The following is a 20,981-nucleotide window of genomic DNA, read 5'->3' as shown; positions in this document are numbered from 1 at the left end:
AATGAAAAATGAATAGGCAGCTAGCATAGACGAATTGAGTTTAGAGCTTTATGCTTCATTCTTCATGCCCCAGTTAATAATCTGGTGACTGCACTTTGGAAGTTTTCAGAATATTTTAAAAGATAGCAATGTGTACAGAATATTGTGCTATCTAGTCAGGAAGTGACTAATGCTGCGATCTTAAGAAACATGCCAGGAATAAGCCCCATTGAACAAAACAGGACTTGCTTCAGGGTAAACAAGCATTGGATTATGATGTGAGGTATGGATAACTAACACCATTTCCATCTCCTCCATGAAAGACCGAAGCTCTAAATGCATGCAGCAGCAACTTTATTTTTAGAGGGTTTTTAAAAAAAACTCTAGTCTGCTCCCACTTTGAAGATGCTGTTTTTTTAAAAAAAACGAAAAACAAAACCCTATCTGAATGACAAATCAATTGTTCCCTTAAGAGAAAATATTCAAAACTGTTTGAATTTGGATGCCAATCTAAAATATGTAGACTATAGTAAACCTTCTGATTTATTTTCATTGCACAATCTTAATTCACCTATTTCATCAACATAAAATTCAGAATGCATGATCAGTCATACCTGCCTACATCATACCTGTTTGTTTATAAACTAAACTAAAACATTATTGCTTTAGCTCCAACATTTCTGGCAAGAAAGCACTCTTTTCAAAACCAGCAAAGAAACCGCCAAGCATGTCACTAATTACTTTGTACCATACCTTTCAAGGAAGTCTTAGCACAGATTTAAGAACGGTTGGACAGCTGAGATCTGATCCATACATTTTGGACTACCACTGCCGACTGGGCTGATGAGACTTGCACTCCAAATAATTAAGAGCATACCAGGTTGCAAAAGCTAGCTCCTGGTGGAACCTACTAAAGCATAGGAGGTTATTGTATACTGGTAAAAATAACTACCAATAGATGTTAACTGACAACTTTCTCACAGTCAAGTTCCAGCTGGACACTACAAATCTCTACCCTGAGGCAAAGAAAAACTGCCTGGGGGAAAATGCTACTGCAAGTGATTGTGACGTACTGTCTTGTTTGGATGAAAATTCCAATGTCAAGATCATCTTCCGGAAGCTACCAATAGAGCAAACACAGAATCAAAGATTTAACCATCTCAAACAGAAATGAAAAATAATTTTTGATTATCTTTATTTATTTTACCTTCTTTTATGCTTTTGCATAAAAGCATTCATTTATTGGAATATTTGGAATTCAGCAGGAAACACTACTGATGTTTTTGTTCTACCCCAACAGATCTGAAAGCAAAATTTAAAAACAATAACTAAATTTCCTACCTTTTCTGATCCTATTTCAGTTCAGGAACTCAAAGTATAAAAGAAAACTCAAATAATCTCTTAGCTACCGTCTGAGGTATAATAATAGAACATTATAGGCTCTGGTTTGAGTCTAGCCCGACCATGTTTTTGAAAGAAAATGGTTTTGGCAAAAGTTCTCTCATCAGCAGAATCCTTCATGTCCTTGCTACTGTTTAGAAAGTTCTTCTAAGATAGGATAATTGTCAGGGTTCAGGACCAAAGTCCATAACTGTTTAAGGGCTTTTCCACTAGCAGACTTTATGTTTTCAGACTTTATGTTTTCAGTCTTGAGTCTTTTAGCTATTGTCTGCATTGAATTCTTTTCAATGTATTAGCAAACTGCAGAACTTGCATCCCTAATTATGCACATTATCTTGGATGTTCTGCAAGAACTTTCAAGGTAAGAGCTGATAAGAGCAAACTTCTCTTCTAAATTATATATGTATCCAACACTGTGTGAGTGGAAGGCTAGCATGTGCAATTAATCCCCCCTCCTTCTCCTTCCCCAACAGCCCTCAAAAAGCATCTCCAGAAGGTTGGAAGGTCCTAACAAACCCTGTGAACCGTGTCACTCAGGACAACAGGTAGTGGGGTGGAATGTCCTGAAATCAGGCAGAGGACAGTTTCAGGCCATTGCCCCCTCCCCCTACAACCCCATATGACCCAACATGCAATGTTTGCTAGGTCCTCCTGATCTTCTGCAGAGGCTTTTAAAGCAACAGGGACCTGCATGGGGAAGGAGGAGAAGGGAAAGATCTGTTGCACACTGCCCTTTCTTTGTACAATATTGGATGCCATCCACAGTATATAAGTCAAAATGAATGAGGAGATATATATTTTTGGAGGCAAGTACAATATCTCATGTTGCGCAAAAAATGTTTAAATCATAGCAGAACATCAGTTTCCAGAAAAAGGTATACGTCTGCCCCCTAGACCTTCTTGATAGATTTAAAAGAAGGTCATAACTGCCAGAACACTTCTAATGGAAATGAGAATCTTATTCAAACTAGTGTTCTGCCACTGCTCTCCTACAGTAAACAAAGAGTGCATGTTTTGTCAGGTCTGGAATCAAACAACTGCTTATTAAAATGCATTTTTGTTACCAAGAGGCTCTTACAGCATCCTCTACATTTAAATAATGCTGACAAAACAATTCTACTTGTTTCGTTGGCATTTATCTTAACAACTGTCATAAAGAATGCACCATGCCTGCAAAAAAGTGCCCTATTAAATTGTAACAGTCTATCAAAGGGTGTCATTGATTGTTAGAAGGAGATTCTTGTCTTCACTGTAAACAGATAAACCAAAGAACAATAATAATAATAATAATAATAATAATAATAATAATAATAATAATAATAATATCTTTATTGTCATTGCCCCCTCTCAGGGACAACGAAATTACTTGACTGCTCCATAAAAACACTAATTAAAACAATACAGTGTAATACAGCAATAAAAGCTGTATATGTGTTTACTACTGGCCATGACAGCCAATCAATATGTTAAACTACTGATGTATTTGCTGCCCTGGTCTCCTGCACCTTTACTTGACTCACTGCCCAGCAGTCTCCCTGCCTTAGCTGACAGAGCTGGTTTTGTAGGCGGTGTTCATGACTCCCAGACTGCTGGTTCTGGGGGACTTCAGCATCCATGCCAAGGTGGCTGATCTGGGGTGTCTCAGGACTTTATGGCTGCCGAGACAACCATGGGGCTGTCCCAACAAGCCACTGGCCACCTCCTGTTCACCACCATTAATTCACCATATTTAATCAGGTCCCCACCCCACCCCTCAGATCCATAGGCACAGCTTGGAAATATTATGATATGCTTGTGTTTGATTTGTGTATGTTATAGAATGACCTCTTTCCAACCTGACTGTGTGTGTTGATTCCTTGGCCATGGATGTGCACTGGCACAGTTTCTGACTGGTAGACACTGACAGTGTTCCCAGGGATGCCTGGTGTATGCCTGTCATGTTTACACCATTTAGAAATTTCTAGTTTAGTTTTCTCACTTCCCAGACTGAACATGCATGGAAAATGGCAACCATTCCATCAATGTAGCAGCAGTTTCTCTCTCCTTTACCCCTTCCATCAGCAAAAATAGAACTGCACTTATGAAAGCCCTTCTTGCCTCAGGTTCCAGGTTAAATTCAATTAACAGTTGATAACGATGCAACACAGAGAATTCAATCTGTTCAACAAATCTTAGGAAGAATACTGAGAATATCAGGAATAATATAGAAATAATTATGAGGAAACTTGTTATCACAAAATACAGCCCTATTACAAAGAGCTTTTGGAATCTTAACTGTGAAGACATATGATTTCAAGTGTGGTGAAAGCTACTTGAACCCACATTCACAACCTGAAAACAAACACTTCAGAATGCAGCAAGTGTGTGCACACTTAAAATGCTATATCTGTCTTCATCCTAAGGAGCTGAGATAAAACAGCTGGAAGACAAGAGAAGAATAATAAGATGGGGTAATGAAATACCTTTTGCCATCCAAATGTTGTCTCAATGTTTGACTAGATAATTCAATATAATAGGAAACCAGATAATTTCATCTCGTACCAGGTATTTGGTCAAACTGTTATTTGCACAGTAGGAGCAAAGTTTAAAAAGAAGAAATAATTTGCCATTTCATTTGTGCTCTCTTCCACATGAAATGAAAACAAAACATTTAGAAAATCGAGGTAATATTTGAGTCACTTTTTGCTTAGTCAAAAATGAATGCATAGAAAGATATTATTGCTATGTATTCTCCAAGAATGTTGATTAGCTAGAAATTGCAAAGAATATTTTCTCTCAAAAGATACTGTATAGCAAATAATATATAAAGCAAGGTTATGCTTAATGTCAAGATAACACTGCTGTCAGAAAACACTGCTGTCCTCCTTTAAAAAAACATAAATTAATAGCCTAGTTAGCTTTCAAAAGTGTTGTGCCTAGTTGGCTGCTAAACTAGACTAGTACTAACAGTAGGCTGTCAAAATCCTTCTTCCTCCCTCCTCAAGAACACCCTTGAAGCCAATGCCCTTGTAAGAGGTTAGCACTTTTCATGATCATTTAAGAAATCTAATCAATTGGTGCCATCACGTATTACATACAAAGTGACACTGTAAGTGTGGCTGCAGGACTAAACTGATCCATTTGTTATGCCATCTCTCTAAAAAAAGGAAGGATCGCTGGGCTGTCTTGAAGAATTTGACTTAAGGGGTCTAATTTAGTACTAGGGCTAAAAGGTCACTAATAACGAGCTATATTCTGGCACTTCAATTACAAACACCTTTCAGGCATAAACAGTGGTTTGTTGCACTCTAGCTGCAGCCTTTACCTGGGATTAGCAGCAGAACCACCACCACCCTAGCCTCCCCAAAAAGCTCACAAGGAAGATGAAATAGAGGAGTTGTCCACATCCCAAAAGGCAGGATGCCCTGGGATGACACTTATCTTCTTCCTACTGTGCCAGTGGCTCTGTTACATGTGGCAGGAACTGGCTGCTGCCACCACCATACTGCCTGACAGTGCTGGGCAAGGTTGCTTCTGAATTCCAGCACGAGGCTATGGATGCCAGCACAAGGCTATTATACCCATTCATAGGGCTTCAGAAGACAAGAGTACCAATTATTAGATTAAGCTGCACTGAAAGTGATATAAGAATACATCTAATTTTAAATCCACGCAGGTGGTTTTCTGGTCTCCTTCCAGTTATTATATCCTCTTACTGCCCCCCTCCCAACAATTACATAAATGTAAGTTTTGAAGGTAGAGTTCGGACTCTATACTTTACCCCTATATGCCATATTAAAACCAATTTTCATAGGAACAAGTTAACCACATTCATTTTCTTCCATTCAGAATTACGTACACCCAGTGGCCTTTTAGCAGTCGATTGCGGGCTCCAACTTTTTATAAGACACACAAGCAGGTGTCAGTAACAATTTGCTTCAAATACATGCTGCTACATCTCTTTGCTGGAATTGATGGCCCATGGAAAGCAGCTACACCGTAACAATGAAAACTGCAGCAATCTCGTCAGGATAATTTTCCTTCTGATGGTGATGTATGGTTCTTTAGGATGACAAATAGCCGCTGCAGCAATGTCAGAGCCCTAGCAATTCAGGAAAGGAGCTTGTTTGTCAAGCAGATGCCTTGTACAATCAGAATTGCAAAATATCCAGAACAGAGCAGCTAGGGTATCAGAAGTCACAATTAATTTATATAATGAATTTAAAATACTGGGCTCTGCAAGGATTTCACTAAAGATATTTGACTTTATCCAATGCCTTATTGCAGGCATGAATATTCTGATGGACATGCAAAGCTCTTCAACCCTGAAGAGCTTCCCCATTCATTACAGTAGAAGGAACAATCCTGCACATGCCAAGAGATGGGGAAAATATTTGCCTCTACCAAAATGGATGGTGAATCCTGCTTGCAGAGGAGTTCAGGATGTGGGCCAAGGCAGCTGTGGGTATCTTTATGTTTTTCACCACATTTGAGAATAGAGTCTACAAGGGAGTGGAAAAAGGGCCTTTTCGGTGGTGGCACCCCAGCTTTCGAATGCTCTCCCCAAAGAGGCTCACCTGTCTACCAACACCTCTTTATTTCCCCAAGCTTTGTATCCTTCATTGAGCTGTTTAGCTTTTCAAAATCTGGTTTTCCCCCTCTGAATACCACAGAATATGGCTAATGCACAAGCACCCATGCTTTCCAAAGATGAAAGAGAGCTGAGAGTAAAGTGACAGAAGAACAAGCCACAAATGAGCAAGCACAAACAACCACTTACAAAGTCCATTAATTGACTGGCATGTGTGGGATTCCAAACAATCTGAGGAACAGTTGCACATGTGTAACTGTGAACTACAGACTATAATTAAAGTTCTGTAATCGAACTATAAAATAAACAATGCAAGGATACACAATGGGCAGTCATTTTTAAAATCCTGACTATGATACATAAATAATTTGAGAGGAAATATGAGCAAAGGAAGCGGGGAAAGCAATGACATGCAAAGAAAAAGGAATCTTTCAAAATCTTCGGTGAACAGATGGGAAAGATTCTTTACAGAGAACCAAATTAGCAGCTGCCACATCAGTGCAACTTTACATGATCTTGAAAGGGTTTTTGCGTGAACTTTAGGTCTGGCAGCTGCTTTTGAACAATGGCACAGATTTCTCTTTTAACACTTACATAAAATCATATACTTATTTGAGCTTACAGACCTCAGAGAGCTCTTTAATCATTATATACAATGACAAACATTTAGACTGATGTGTGCCTCCAGAGAGCTAATGCAGTTTTCATGATAGCAGATCAACAAACATCAACATGACTTCAAAGTTAAGGCAATTTCCAGAAGAGTGACAAAATTAAGGGTCTCTCCTATTTTCTAGAACCAGTTACCCGCCTTACTCAAAATTGTCTATGACTGATTTGACCCTTCCTTGAAATTTACAGTTCAATACAATCTAGTAGCTGCTGTTCTCTAAGGACCCAGAGTGTATGTGCATAGTATAGCAGTATGACTTTGCACGTGAAGCTTAGGCAGTAGGAAAGCCATTCATGTCCCCATCATTCTTGCTGGTGGTTACCTATACTACATGTGCCTGAAGCAAGGACAGCCACTTTACTGTGTATTTCTTTCCCAGGTGGCATGAAGGCCAATATGAACTGGAAAACAGAGTGAACAAAAAACCAACAACTGAGTCCAATTAATCCAGAACCAATGACTGCTTGTTAAAAGGGATACCATTTCCTGCCTGTTCAGTGGCAACTAGAAAGATTATAGAGTGAACGCACCAATTCCAGAGAAGGAAGCATGTCTCGGTATAGCCAGAAAGAAGCTGTCTACAAAATACTATGTTGGCCCAATAATCTTCACCATGACTGCCTTTAGCACAGTTTACAGTTGATCCAAAATATATGTTCTTTGGCTCTCCAGCAAACAGCTTCCTTCTGAATCCATCTGAAGTGAGGAAGTTGACAATGGGTGCTTCCAGCATGTGTCTGAATACTCTATAAGCACCCATTGTCATTGTCTCTTAAGTGCAATGGTGAAGGGACATCTTCTGTACAGAATGCTCTTCACTGGTAGTAAGTGAAGAGCAGGTCTCAGTTACCAGAGAAGCTTCTTCAAGGAAAACCTACAAGACTTGAATACTGCTGGAGTCAGAATCACAGGGGCTTTGAAGACATCCATATATATATATCAGGGCTCAGCAAACTTTTTTCAGCAGGGGGCCAGTCCACTGTCCCTCAGACCTTGTGCGGGGCTGGACTATATTATGAAAAAAATATATGAATGAATTCCTATGCCCCACAAATAACCCAGAGGTGCATTTTAAATAAAAGCACACATTCTACTTATGTAAAAACATCAGGCAGGCCCCACAAATAACCCAGAGATGCCTTTTAAATAAAAGTACACATTCTACTCATGTAAAAACATGCTGATTCCTGGACCATCCATGGGCCAGATTTAGAAAGCAACTGGGCTGGATCCAGCCCCTAGGCCTGAGTTTGCCTACCCATGGTCCGGGAATGTGTATGAGATCACCAGCAGTAGCCACCCACAAAGAGCTTGAGCACTGCATGGGTGATGGACTGAAGCTAAACTCTTATAAACGAAAAAACCCACCTTTCTCCTTTTGTAATTGAGGTAAGTCCAAGATGACTTCTGAAAGCAAACCCTGAATCCAAGATGTGTCAGAACAGTGAGGTCAGGGTTATGCCATTATTTATCCTGTTCTTCCTTTCTTATCAAATAGTCCACAGCTAAATCCACCTATCAGTGGTAATAAAATTCATTTCAAAATACTGTGTTTCAAAATCTGCTTCCATAATAACTTTATTAAATGCATTCCTGATTTATACTTAACTATGCAAGTTTGTATTTACTTATTTTAAAAACTTATATCTTGCCTCCTTTCTGACGAACTCATAGTGGCTAAGAAGTCAGAAAATAAAAGCATTATTTCAAACTATAAAGCAATACTCCCCCCCCATTAAATTTCATCATGAAAACGAATAAAACCACACATCCACAATAGCAGACAAAAAGAAAACACAACCAGCCTCACATATACGTTTGAAACCATTCCCCAGTAACCACTCTCCCTCATACAGAGCTAAACACATCCATTGCATCTTGTTTTCAGTCAATATACAAGCAACAAAGTGAAAGCAAACCTATTTTTGATAGCAAAACCAACTCCCTTATCTAGGAAAAAATCCTGTGACTCAGCTATACATCTGCAAATAAAACGCTTTGAATGTATTGTAAAGTGCAATATACAATTGTGACATTAGATGGGGACTGTGGGCTAGAGCAAATTTAATGCATTTTTCATAGTGATTTTTTTTAAAAAAAGCATATTTACAACCTTTTTAACGTGTGTAGATTACACCCTGCTCTCTTTACTTAGTTTAAATAGATTTTTTTCAATAATTTGACAAAACTGCCTGTAGTAGATTGTCTGAGAATAACCCAAGAACTTGTTTTGCCATGCTATGCCATCAAAAGCATCATTATGTGGACTGTTCATAGCACCTCAGGTATATATGTGTGTTTTATGATGGTACTGAAGAAGACTGGATACTTATCTGTCCTAACCTTATCTTTCTGAGATTTGGCAAGTTTCAGTTTATATCCAATTCTGGCAGAAAAGAAAAAATAGAGACTTTTTCTTTAAAGAAAATCAATTTTAAAAGTTTGCTGCCCAAAAGACCCTGCCTGAAATTTGGCATCCTTATACTTCTAATGGAGACATCCACCCTTGTGAAAATGTGTTGCCATTTTTAAATAGCAGGGACAAAATAGAGCTTCAGATTTAAGAGATCAGATCTGGAACCAAATAACAAATAGAATCAAAATGACACAGAGAGAAACTGCAACTGATCAGCTGCTTCCACACACTACAGATACAAGAGGAATAAGGTAGTTGCTGCACATTCCTAATATGTACTGTGCAAGATTCCTGATCATGAATATTTTTCAAAGGCTGGAACACACTTTTCAGTTGCCATGTGCAGCTGCTGCTGAGAATGGTCTCCCCATGGCAACTGATTCTTATCTGGCCTGTGACATTTAGAATTACTTACCATGTGGAGATCAACCCACACATGTGCATACTCAGTAGGCACTAGAATACGCATATTCGGTAGACACTGGAATGACAGGGAGGCTGACAATATTATGGAATAATATTCCTGATTATGGAATAACCTCCAACATTATAAGCAAGAAGAGATCAAGCACCACAGGGAGGAGGGTTTTGCTGCCATCCCTCTGACAAGCTACATTTTCTCTAGCCTTTAGAACTAAAAGGTTCATGCTATGTCCAACACTAACCTAAATTATTCATTACTGGAGGCTTAGGTTTTTATTTCTGCATTTAAAACAACACTACTCATAATCTGCACCATCAGTCCTTCTGATATAAGGATACCTTTGCCGTCAATTAAGAAAATCTATTGGACCTTGTTAGGCAGCAAGGTAAAATAATTAGCATTAAGAATGCTCCCGAGACTGTCAAACGGTGCCTTTGATGAACGCAGCTCATTGTCTACCAAAGGAAATCCCCAAGGTGAAATAAAACACCACACAGATCTAATGTGGATGTTTTTATTGGCTGAAGGGAGCCTATAATGCATATAAAATTAAATGCTGTTGCCTCTTCAGGGACATAATTTGTATAGGTGCCTTAAAAGCAAATCCAAAGAATTACGTTTTATGAGCTTACATGCTGCTGTGCAGGAAAATAGATGCTTTAGATTTGGTGCAATGAATGCCAGGCCAGTGCAATGCCATAAGCCGCAGTAATGTGTTAACATCACAAAACCACAAACAGCCTCAAAGAATAAGAAACATCAAACATTGATCACATCTAGGGATGGATCCACGATGAATAATAATGAGAAATTATCAAATGCCAATAAATGTAACCTTTAGACTAGGCATGATTACATTATAAATGTGCCTGCAGCAACTAAAAACAACATCATGAAACCAGACCAGGTGGTTGTGGAATGTGATCATCAATCACTCCACGTTCATAAGATGCAAGACATGTCTTAGCCAGGTGCTGAATGAAGCTGGGGCTAGAGCCCTTCTGGCCTTGATGAGAGCATGTTCACTAGACATCTTCTGTCAAATTTCAGAACAAACGTATGCAGTGAAAGAAATAAAAGAAACCATACCTCCAGTAGTCAGTTTTCCATTTTCACTTGTTGCGTGTTTAGGAGATGAAAATGGTGTGCAGTTCTCAGTGCAGAATGTCACTTGTGATGTTTGATTCTTGGCTGTTCTGAAATGCAACCAAATGTAACAATTAATGCTGCTAGCCTATAAGCAACGTCGAAACCAGCAATCTATCCAACTTGTCTCATTCAGCCTTAAATGGCACTTCAACAGTGAGGAATTTTTACGGCAGTACTTCCACATACAGCAACTTCATTTGACCTGGGAAAGGGGGTGGGGAGTTAAATGTTGATAGTGTTGCATAATGTAATTGTCCTTAGGCTTAAATCCAGCGTGGTTCTTTTCTCTTGATTGGAGGAAAGCAAATTGTCACCACGCAAACAGGCCCAAACAAATTGCACCTGCCTAGGAAGATTTAAGCACCAATAGCGTGGGGAGCATAAGTGAAATCTGAATGCAAGGTGAACCATATTCTAAAAGGAGTATGGGAAGAGCTCTGGAGAAGACAAGCATTCTGCAGGTGCCGATTCTAAAACTTCTGCTGTAAGCAGCTAAAGAAAGGTGTTTAATAGGATCAAGTTAAAAATCAATTCAAATGTGCTGCGGAACGATACGGAAGAAGAGCAAGTGTATTGTTGTCCAAACATGAGTTTTTACAACACTTGTGCTATCAAGGTATGTTATTTATTTTGTATTGTTTTGGTAGCATTCTGGAGCCCAAAGGGCTACAACTGACGTACTGCTGTTTACCTGTTCTAATCACTTACTTTTAATTCCTAAAAAGGCACCTGTATATCATCTCTTCCTTTCTCTGCTAATAACAGTTAAGGACCAATGCATAGCAGTAATCACCTAGAGAAAATATTAATGCATCACGATCCTTGAATACAAGTGGCACTGAAACTGAACTTCTGTAGTTCACCAATACAGTCATACCTTGGGTTACAGACGCTTCAGGTTGTGTGATTTCGGGTTGCACACAGCGCCAAACCCGGAAGTACCAGAATGGGTTAATTCCGGGTTTCAGCGCTCGCGCATGCGCAGATGTGCTAAATCACACATTGCGCATGTGCAGAAGCACCGAATCACGACCTGCACGTGCACAGACGTGGCGCTGTGGGTTGTGAACACTGCGGGTTGCGAATGTGCCTCCCACACGGATCACGTTCGGAACCCGAGTGTCCACTATAGTATAAATCAGGTCAAAAGCATATGCATTACCAGAGATACAGCATCAGCATATCTGGCCCATTTATTTTTGTGTTAACTAGCCTGCATAAGTTACTCATGTTTTCAGATCTCAGAAAAGACTGATCCCATAAATTTAGAGATAAACTAGTCATGCAGATACCTTACATTCCCTCTTGCTGCTGAAAATCAACACTGAAAGTTGTGAATGGGAGTACAAGAGGAGTGGGATAGTGTGCCTTTAAACTGTTCCTACTAAAACCTCCCCCCCAAAAAAAACACAAACTGGCATGGGGCTTCCATACCATTTCTTCTGCAGAGAGGGGGGGAAACCTCATCTAGTGCAAGATGGTTTTGAGGGGACAAATGTGGAAAGGGAAAGACCTAAGCAGCCTCTTTCCCCGTCATTCCTCTGCTCAACATAGGGCTCATCTAGTCTTCCTTTTGTGCTGCATTTCTAGACAAAGATCTGGGCTTTAAAGCTCCATGTCTGAGAGGTTTTGTTTTTGTTGTTTCCCTGGGAAAACCCACATTTTACCACTGTATCAGAGCAAATGGCAATAAGGTTCTTTTCAGAAGTGTTCCCCCCATCAACTTATCTTCTGCTATAAAAAGATACCACTCATCTGCCTCCCATACACAATGAGTTAAGAAAGTGTTACAAATACCCAAACAATTCCGGTAGATGTCCCTGTAATCAACTACTGCACAAGGTTGCAGAATTATAACATGCTATTTCAGAATTCTTTTTTCCAAAGCGTTCAGATTTTCGTATTAAATCCCACAATAATGTACTGCAAAATCACATTCTGTCTCCTTGCTGCTGTACTCACACAGTCATATTTCTCTACACCCACATACCTCTTTACCTTAAAAACACACATATTCAGTTTTTCTTCTCTATAATTAATATGACCAGAATAGCTCTTTAAACCATAGTCAGGCAATTACTTATTCTGCTAGCCAACTGAATTTAAACTCTGTTGGTCAGCATGACTCATAGCACAAACTTGCATCCTTTAATACTATAATTTACTTACACCCATTTGAATATCCTTAAAGTCAACAACAGAGTATTATGGTTCACGTAATTATTAGGCTACTATTTTTACACCGACAATAATTATTCTTTTGCATCATCCCTTTGCCACAATGCGCACACACAACTTTTGTCTGAAAGTGCTTCACAATTCATATAAAAGCCATTCAATATGCAACTCAGAAGAAAATTAATTAATAAAACCCATTCTAACCCTCTTCTGCCATTAAAATAAATTTTACCCATGTAACAGCAATTGACATGTCTCTGGTTTGTCACACATCAATGGAAGAAAAGGGCTTAGTGACAGTTGGGTGCAGCCAAATATGCTTTACTCAGAGTAGACCCATTGATATTAATGGATGCAAGTTAGTCATGTCAACTACCTTTAATGGGTTTACTTTATTTGTGCAAAACAAAGAGGGTCCAGTGGAGCAATACTGATATGGCAACTTTATTTAAACTTCATTTCATGGATAGCTGTTGGTAGAGCCATAGTTCAGCTTGTTGGTTGCCACTTCCGAGTGATTTCAATGAGAAAATGAAACAGCATGTTGATTCCACAGCCAGGAAGTATACAAACTTTTAATAATGTACCTTCTTTCTGTGAGCACGGATATTTCTCTCTGTAGCCTTTTGGAGCTGTCATACAGAGTTAACAATTGGTTAATCTCCTCAAGTAAGGTGACATGCCATATTCAAAGTATTATAAAATTCTCCAGTGCACTTTTTGGACAGAAGAGCAAGGAGAGGGCCGCAGAGACTGGGAGAGGAAGTGAATGAGCAGCCACGAGCCCAAAGTCCTCTCCAGTCTCTTCCTGGGGTGAATCCCAGGGGAAGTAACAAGAATTCCTCATGTTACAGAATGGGTTTGTTATTCACGACTTTCATCCTAGAGCTGAAAGCTTCCTTTCAATTATGGCTGAAAGGTAAAGTTGAACTGATCAACAAACTGCGTTAGGATTTATTATTCTTTTTTCAGTTTAAAAGTTGGTTGGAAAAAAACAAGCCAGAGAGTTAGGGGTAAAAAAAAATAAAACACATGGCAAAAATAACCATACAACAAAATGGTGCATTGGCAATGCAATGGATAATCTTAAGTTAGGTTGTGGTATACTGTTTAGGAAGGATATGGTGGCTGGAAAGAATGGGGGCATAATTGGGATGAGGAGCCCAATGAGTCATATGCAGCAGTTGACGGCGGGGTGGGGCTGCAGCAATCTTTATATTTCTATCTGGCTGGGCTGGTGCAGCAGCAGGATGGATAGGGGAGCAATGGTGAGGTCAGTGCAATGCTAATGTGCCAGCAGGAGCACCAGATTGGCTCCACAGGCATGTTTGCATCACACCAACCACACTTTGGTGCCCCTTCCACTCTCCGTCCCAGTATATTGCAGTATTCAGCAAGGCAGAGTTCAGCAAACCCTTCTGGTGTAAGCCACTTTCCCCATCCATAAGACCACCAAGCATGCATCATCTATCTGTATGAATCATGCTAAGCCAATTCTCAACATTCCAACTTGAAAGGAAATAGCATGGCTCACACTGATTACATGTGCCTCTAAAACTAATTTCCTGTAAGAAAACATTTATGGATTTCATTACCCTAACAAGCTGTTTATCTTCTTCAGGATTGCCAGGAGCAGGTGGATAGACAGTTTTAGCATTTGGGAACATGAAGTGAATGTCCTGGTGTTCTCTTCCAAAAAAAAAAATCATAACATACATCATAGATCAAGTTTTAGTCAGTATGCTCAAATTATGGCAGGTGATTTTTCATTCAATCTATCATTTATTTATTCTAGCATGAGGTCGAATAACATTAATGGGAACTCCTGGAAAATAGTTTTAATTTTATGCTTTGTGATATTTTTAGAATACAAAGTCACAGCAATGTCCAACTGGTCCACTGGTGGTGGTGATGATGATGATGGTGATAATAATAATAATAATTTATATACTCCTCTTCATCAAGAAATCCCAGAGCAGTTCACAGAATAAAATACAAGACAAAACACAAGTAAATAATTAAACCAAAACAACAAAACAATAACCCAATAATTAAACCAAAACAAAACAACAATAAAGAATGGTTGCTTATTCTGGTTATTTAGATTAACGTTGTATCACAGTTACAAGTAGTCTTGGGAATGTCAGCCTTATTGTCCCCTCTGCAAAAAGACACCATGCAGTTGGGGAACGATATTATGACTCAAAATGCTTGTCCACTAAATCTGTGCTGATTTGAGAATAAAAATACTACAAATGAACCAGCACAGATTGAACACAAATGTTGAGACCTTAATCACAAGACTGAACTATTCACATGTTCACCCTAGAAGTCGCTTCCGCCTCACAGCAGGGGCGTGTGGTGCGCTGGCCTCCCGGGCACACTTCCTCCCACCTTGGCGTGGGCGGGACAACGTCCTGCGTCACGGTGAGGTGTCCCAGTCATGTCACAGCACCGAGCACCCAATCAGGAGGCTTGAGGGCATGGCTGGGACGATTTAAACCGCGGTGTGATGCCATTTTGTTCCCTTTTGCCTCACACCGTGGTTCTCCCGCCCTCCCACCCCTTTTTTCAGGTTTCGCTATTGGCCTTGCTTTGAACTTCGTTTGGTCGCCCGTTTTGAAATGGGGGCCAGGTAGGAATTTTTTCCATTTGGCAGATTGGCATTTGGCCACTTGGTTTTCACCTACCTCTCAGCAATCGTCATAACTTTGTAAGGTTTGGCGGTTAGGCATTGGAATAGAGGTGTGAAGGGAAGGGGAGCTGTGGTCATCACCTGCCCCTCCATGCTCTAGGGTATTCCGTTAAAGGAATCCGGGGGTCTGGATCTTGTCCGAAGCCCACAGAGGGGCTAGGGCCATGCCACGACCCCAGGGAACCCAGGGGATGCTCGAGTCAGTTCACATAGGCAGGGCTCTCCCTTTGGGGTTTACCCTTAGCAGACTTCCAGCAAAGCGGGCCAGAAGTCAGATATAGTTTGTTTGGAATGGCCTGAGCCAATACTGCTCACATTCTATAATCAATAAAGTTGTGGCCTAAATTACGCTCATTAACATTAACCTTAATTACTGTGTCATCTTCTCTTTATTTTGGGGAGTGGGTTTGGGGGGCACTGAGGTGCAATTATCCACTGCTGAGCAATCAAGTGATGCATATGTATGTGTAAATAAGCCCTGAAAGCATTTGTCTCAAACCAACTTTGGGAGAAAGAGTAGAAATTTATAAAATAACTACAAATGCCATGGCTGTCCATGTTTTTATTTTATCCTGCACATGACCTTGAATTACATAACACCACAAATGAAATAAAAATTCTATAGATTGGAACCTGCAAGTCACTACTATGACTATCCATGCTCTTATTATCACCACTCCTACAGCTTTATTCTATCAAAATAATTATAAATGATCACAGCTGGAAAAAATATGCAGGCCGAAAACTATAAACAGCTGTCCCCAAACTGTGGCCTTCCAGACGTTGTTAATATTATAGCACCTATCATCCCTGACCATTGGTCATGCTGGCTGAGGATGATGGAAGTTGCAGGTCAAAACACCTGGAGGTGATCAGTTTGGGAAATACTACCATAAAACATTAAGAGAATATTAAAGCATTAGGCGACATTGTTGCTCCCATAAATTTAGAGTTATAATATTTAAACTAACAATATCATGTCAGTTTATTGCTGATGGTTTATCCTTTCTGTGTATATTGAGTGATGGCTGATAGAGAGCCAGTGTGGTGTAGTGGTTAAGAGCGGTAGTCACATAATCTGGGGAACCGGGTTCGCGTCTCCGCTCCTCCACATGCAGCTGCTGGGTGACCTTGGGCCAGTCACACTTCTTTGAAGTCTCTCAGCCCCACTCACCTCACAGAGTGTTTGTTGTGGGGGAGGAAGGGAAAGGAGATTGTTAGCCGCTTTGAGACTCCTGAAGGGGAGTGAAAGGCGGGATATCAAATCCAAACTCTTCTTCTCTTCTTCTTCTAGAGACTGTTGAGCATATAATTAAAGTGATCACCATATGTGATACCTCATTAATTGTAAATATCTACATTTCATCAAGTTTTCTGAATGATTAAAGAATGCTGTCCCTCATCCTGTGCTAATACTGTATTCATTTCCCCATAAACATCTTAGAGCACTTGTCATGTATGAATGACTCAACAGTCTGGTGCAATTGAGTCTGCTTTGTAACCACTTTAGCAGTCAAAGAATAAGGATTTGGTGCTAAATTTACATTACAGGTTACTGTTCATATGAAACAATGATGCTATATGATTAGAACTGAAACATTCATACAGGGTGTGTGTGTGTGTGTGTGTGTGTGTGTGTGTGTGTAATATATATTACTAATAGCTACATGACACAGCAATTAATATGTCATTAAGGGCCTTTAATCAAGATATTCTACAACTTATCAAGACAAATAACTCTTGATTAAATATGGTACACACACTGAGCTGTTTCTCAGTCTCCTTCTAAGCTCCACCTTCAGGGGGCAGCCTTGAACCAGGAACTTCCTTCACACTTATTGATGGATTAAGTTGATGTGAGATGTCCTCAGAAACATTTTTGAAAAATTTCAGGTCTTCTGCATTTTCCTTAAGTTATTGACAATTGATTTGTTACTTGAGTAAGAGGGAAGTTGTGTGTGTGTGGCCTCGTTTACACAAAGCACTGTACTATACCATTGCTAAGCATGAATGAGGAAGCATGCTGGTGCGCAAATAAATGGCCATTCTGCCCCACCCCCCTTTTAACAGGCATGCTACCAGAAGCTAAGTTATAGTTTGGCTCAGTGTTCAAACCTGGGCTCATAGTTTGCTTTCTCCAAACTAAAAGCAGTAAGCCCAGAACAAAACTTATTTACAGCTTGTGGTTTGGAGCAAGACAAATCACAAGCCTGGGTTCAGATGCAACACTAAGTCAAACCATGGCTTAGCTCCCAGCAGCATGGTGGCGGTGGCGGTGGCGGTGGCGGTGGCGGTGGCAGCAGCAGCAGCAGCAGCAGCAGCAGCAGTGGAGCAGCGCAGCAGCCAGAATTTCCTAACTATAGTTAAGCCATAGTTTGCAAAGCTACAGCTCGGTTTAGAGATACGTGGAAACCAGACGTACGTTTTTACAGTTCCCTCACCCCTAGGATTAAATAAAATGGACTGCTGTGTTTCAGCTGGAGTTTTGTTTTGCAAACAATCTCAATATATAAAGTAATGTTTTTGCTTTATTGAAAGCAAGATTAAAAATAAAGATTTTCTTCATTCAATTTCAAAATGACATCTTACAGTATTTTGAAAATAAAATTTTGCTCACTCGCCAAACAATGCTAGTATAATCAATATGAAAGAGAAATTGTTAATGGATTTGTGCGCACCTAAAAACTCTCCGGGTTCAGACACCATTTGCTGTTTTCAGATCCATTTTATCTAGAATGGTGGTCCTTTGTGCCATTGTCCTGTGGTATATCCCACAGTTGTGGAATCTGTTCTTTATAGATATTTGTAGTTGTTCTTTCCTTTTCAAATTTAAAAAGTGTCTGAAAGCCTTTTTATACCCAAGGTACTGGTACTTTAAAATATATTACTGATTCATATTAGCACATTCTTCTGTTCACTTTAAAAAATGTGTTTTGTGCTTCCCAATCTCTGTAGTGGCAGGAAGTTCTAAAGTACAGACCTTTACAATGTAGGTTTCCCTTGAGAAAAGACTTGTAGCTAAAAAAACAAAACAAAAAAACAAAACCCTTCTATCCAGCAACACCTAGATTGTATTGCAAAGGCTTCATTTTCACAGCCAAACATTTATTTCAACAGTACAGGCATCAGTTCTTCTAGCATACAGAATGAATCAGCTTAGTGGCATACTAAGGCTATGATCCTATGTACACTCATCTGGGAGCAAATCCTATTGAACAGAACTTCTAACTGCAACATCCAGAGGTGGAGCTAGCTGCTCTGGCACTCGGAGTGGCACACATGCTGTGCACCTCGGGGCGGGGCTAGTTGCCCACAGGGAGCATCCGCGGGGCGGGCATGGTGATGTCACCCCCCCAGGGGATAACACCCGGGCCGGACCGACCCCACCGACCCCCCTTCCTCTGCCACTGGCAACATCTTATGCATTTTCCATGCTCAGAATTGTGAAACAGGCATAGCTCAATTCGTTCACATATTTGCATAAAAACTTTTAGGTTTTTTCAAAATACAATACACTGACCTGCAAGTACATAAATGCACCAGTGTAGTATTTTCACCAGCAGGTGGTATTCATATTCCCCCTATAATATGATAGAGAATTCATGCCCTCTCAATTGGATCATAGTGAAAAAGAAACAATATCTTGATGTTTGAAGAACCTATTCCTGCACAGTTGCAAATACATGCAGTCTACACAGCATGTTCTGTCATTTATTTGAAATGTAGTTATTGTTCTTCCAAGTCAGTTATATGCCTGCGCGAGCGCACACACACACACACACACACACACACAATACAGTGGAACCTTGGGTTATGTACCGTCCTCCTTACAAATGCTTCAGGTAACGAGCTCCACTAACCCGGAAGTAGATGCTCTTGGTTGCTAACTTTGCCCCGGGATGCGAGCGTAAGTTGCGCGGCGGCAGCGGGAGGCCCCATTAGCGAAAGCGCACCTCATTTTAAGAACAGTTTTGGGTTAAGAATGGACCTCCAGAACAAATTAAGTTCGTAACCAGAGGTGCCACTGTATGTCTAAAGTGCTCATAAAAATTCATATATTGGATAAAAATATGCATTATATTAGAGGAAATTGCATTGCAAAAATGTGTATACTGGACAAAACTGCAAACCAATATTTGCATATCAGGATAAGTTTGTACTGAAATGCTGATAAAAATTCACGAGGATTTTTTTTTTAAGGCAAACTGATATGAACATGTGGAAAGTGGAAAGCTGAAAGAGCAGAAATATGAGAAACCATGAGAAAGCAAAATCGATATACTCACCCATCCTTACACTGGAGGAGGCAATATTTTAGATATCCTGGTCCTAAATTGTTTAAGCCTTGATGGCTTAGAACTAGCACTTTGATTTGAGCCTGGAGGTTAATCAGAAACCCATGCAATTGATGAAAGAGCAGCATAATATGATCCGAAAAGCACAATCATAAACCATCCTGGTGGCTACTTTATCTCTACCAGCTGTAGTTTCCAATGAGAAACCATCATTAGGTATTCAGTTATTTGTTACAAATTCCAAACTGCCCTTCAACCCACTGGATTCCAGGATGATGTCCAATAATAAAAATATATAATAAAAACAAACCATCACCATTCACAGAAAAAAAAACCCTGAGGCGGCAATTAGGCATTTGAAGTGGCTGATACTTTGTATTTTGCTGTGGGTTTTTTAATGTGTTGATTTTATGATGAACATATTTGCATTTTTGTGATCCACACTGGTATTTTGATGAAAGGCAGCACAGTAATTTTTAAATGAACAAAACTATAGAACGTTTAGATAACCATTGCAATAAAATCAATTCAAGTGCGTAGAATGTGTGTGTGTGTGTTGTGTTTCACACAACCCTGAAAAAACGTAATTTACATAGAATTCCTCGCCAGAGTAGGACCAAGAAGGTATCATGCTTATGCTGTACAACAGTTTGTTTTTAAGGCACTTAAAATATTGTTATGGTTTATTAGACTAATACCCTAGGATGTGAGAGGGCTTGAATAAGGAGCCCTAACTTGACAGAATAATGAAGTTCGTCTTGTTTGAGGTTTTCTGCTGATAATTACTTCTCTGAAACAGTAATTACTTCCAGCAAAAACAGTACTACACAGAGGATGTCTAATGGAAGAGGAAGTATGTTTTATAGGCATGAAAGCTATTCAGACACCAATTTAATGCAAAATGATAGCAAACAAAGAGAATAATAGCTTTTCTTTCTAAACAGGAAGCCATAATACCATTTTTACTGTTTTTCTGAAATCTTACTTTTCAAATATGTTTTCAGCTGCCTTAAAATTATTCAGTTGAGCAATCTCTTTTTACAAGTTAACAGCAGCTAACTTTAAAAATGTGGAAGTGCATGAGGAACCCTTTATACACATACACACACACACACACCTTATACCCCGCCCACAATTATCAAAAACCATACATAATTAAAATACAAAATAACAATTTTATCAGAACATTAAAACAACCTTA

The 20,981-nt window shown here is 39.7% G+C and overlaps 1 protein-coding gene across 9 annotated transcripts in view; it reads right to left on the bottom strand.

Moving 5' to 3' along the window:
* The window catches only part of DLGAP1 (DLG associated protein 1), a 292,685-nt gene that overhangs the window by 184,184 nt on the left and 87,520 nt on the right, over positions 1 to 20,981 (bottom strand). For all 9 annotated transcript variants that reach the window (XM_083622551.1, XM_083622561.1, XM_083622552.1 and 6 more), the window contains one exon: positions 10,553 to 10,659. The gene's annotated coding sequence lies outside the window, so the exon portion shown is untranslated. The remainder of the gene's footprint in view (positions 1 to 10,552; positions 10,660 to 20,981) is intronic.

This window comes from Podarcis filfolensis (assembly GCF_964270895.1).
Source record: "Podarcis filfolensis genome assembly, chromosome: 7".
NCBI lineage: Eukaryota > Metazoa > Chordata > Lepidosauria > Squamata > Lacertidae > Podarcis > Podarcis filfolensis.
Note: the sequence above shows the minus strand (reverse complement) of the source record. Positions and strands in the feature narration are given on the sequence as shown.